The following is a 2,334-nucleotide window of genomic DNA, read 5'->3' as shown; positions in this document are numbered from 1 at the left end:
TGATGGTTTCTGCATTCCATTGGGTCACCTCTCTTTGGAATGGGCACAAATATGGATCTCTTCTAATCAGTTGGCCAGTTAGCTATTCCCAAATTTCTTGGCTTAGATGAGTGCTGCATTTGTTTGTTGAAAGATTTCAATTTGTATTCTGTCAATTTCTGGAGACTTGTTTCACCCAAACCTTAAATGTAGCTTGGACTTCTTCCTTCGGTACTATCAGTTCTTGATCGCATGCTACCTCTTGAAATGGCTGAACATCAACTATGTCTTTTTGATACAGTGGCTTTGTGTATACCTTTTGAAAGTGTTAATGCCTTCCAAATATCTTTCTAGTCCTGTTTTCTCATCTCAGCTATCGATTTATATCTTATCTGCCTCATAGGTATCTCCATAGATAGCTTACTCTTTAAATACCCAGGGCAATTCATTCTGTAGTTTTAATTTTAGTAATCTGTTTCTCCAAGCCAGAGCTTCCCTCCTTGCCATTCATCACATTCAGTTGGTTACCAAATTGTTGATTTTACCTTTTTTTTTTTTTCTTTTCTTCTTCATCTTTACTATCTTTGTAACATTCATCTCAGTTCAATGTGAATCCTTTTCAAATGAAGCCAGTCAACCATTCTCTCATCTAGAGTTTACTAACTGCTGGTGTCCCCCTCCTCAAAGTCTTCACTCACCAGTTTAACATCCATACTGTAGAGGAATGGTTCTGAAACACAAAGCTGGTCAGTCAAAGTTTTAGGTAATTGCTTCCATAATTTTGAAGTCCACAATATGAAGTCCATATTCCTGAGTCTTCTTTATGATCTTTCCTCTGAGAACTTCCTCTATTCCTTGTTGAATAATTAGTCTTCTGGCAGGCCTAAGTCAGAGTGCTTGTAGTCCCAAGAGCATATCAAGTTGCTTCACATTTCTGTGCTCTTATGGTGATTTCCCCTTACTTGAAAGTAAATGATCTGTATCTAATCATTCTTCAAAATACAGTTCAAGCCACACCTTCTCTGAGAAGCATTTCTTAATGAACTCCTGCTGAGTTAGCTATTTAGACTGTATCATACCTCTGTTTTCAAAATGTGTGTTATCATTCACTTTTACATATCTGCTTCCCCTACTGGAGTCCTGGTGTGGCACTGTGGGATAAGAACTGGACCACAAGGTCGGTTTGAAATACAAGGTGAGTGGTTCAAACCCACTAGCCACTCCTTAGAAACCCTATACAGGATTGTTATGAGTTGGAACCGACTTGACAGCACTTAACAACAACAGCTTCTCTTACTAGTCTGTGAGTTCCTCGTGGGCAGAGATCTTATTTTGACTCATGGTAACCCCCATGTGTGTCAGAGTAGAATACCCTCCATGGGGTCTTTATTGGCTGATTTTTCATAAGTGTATTGACAGGTCTTTGTTTTGAGGAGCCCCTGGGTGGACTAACTCTAACTTTCAGTTAGACTGCCAACATTTGTAACTGTGTGACCACCCAGGATTCCCATTTTCAGGTAACTGTCGTATACCAGGTGCTCATTGATGGTTATGGAATTGAAAGAGATCCTTATTTTCATCCCGTCTTTTTGGCAGGAAAGGAGCCTTGCTGATGCTGTGGGTTAGACATTGGGCTGCTAACCACAAGGTTGGCAGTGGTTCAAACCCATGGAAGAAATATGAGACTGTCTGCTCCCATAAAGATTTATCGTCTGGGAAACCCTATGAGTCAGAACAAACTCGATGGCATTGGTTTAGTGGGATTTTTTTCTTTGGAGGGGGAGAATGGTCTCAGATCCTTTGGATATATGCAGTGATCTACCAGTCTGAGAATCTCTTTACAGGCTACTTTTGCTGTGTTTGGAGAAATAGGGAGGAAAGCAGAGGCAGGGGAGATGAAGGGGGTAGTGAGGCACCTGGCTGAGCCACACCTTGGTGACTGGGTTCTGTGACTCAGCACTCTGCTGTGTACCTTTGAGACCCAAACAGTGAAAGGCAGCACCGAGACTGCATATTTTTCCTGTAGGCTCTGAGGAATGTATTGAATAGTCTCTCATATTGACTCTGCATGTTTTAATGTTTTTCTTGTTAATTTGTGAGAGCTTTTACCAGTCATTTTTATCTAAATATTTTTCTTAGTCTAGTTAACTTTTTCATTTATTTAGCTGTTTTCCTTGGTATTGGCAGAATAAGGAAGATGATAGAAGAAATGATGCATTTGAATTCTGGTGTTGGAAAAGAATATTGAAAGTACCATGAACTGTTAGAAGAACAAACAAGGCTGTCTTGAAAGGAGTACAGCCAAAGTGCTCCTTAGAAGCCAGAATAATGAAACTTTGTCTCTTATACTTCAGA

The 2,334-nt window shown here is 40.0% G+C and overlaps 1 protein-coding gene across 1 annotated transcript in view; it reads right to left on the bottom strand.

The window, feature by feature from the left end:
- The window catches only part of LAMA4 (laminin, alpha 4), a 226,313-nt gene that overhangs the window by 109,932 nt on the left and 114,047 nt on the right, over positions 1-2,334 (bottom strand). The gene's annotated exons all lie outside the window — the stretch shown is intronic.

This window comes from Chrysochloris asiatica, unplaced genomic scaffold (genome assembly GCF_000296735.1).
Source record: "Chrysochloris asiatica unplaced genomic scaffold, ChrAsi1.0 scaffold00027, whole genome shotgun sequence".
In the NCBI taxonomy this organism is placed as follows: domain Eukaryota; kingdom Metazoa; phylum Chordata; class Mammalia; order Afrosoricida; family Chrysochloridae; genus Chrysochloris; species Chrysochloris asiatica.
This window is presented reverse-complemented; position numbering and strand designations above follow the sequence as displayed.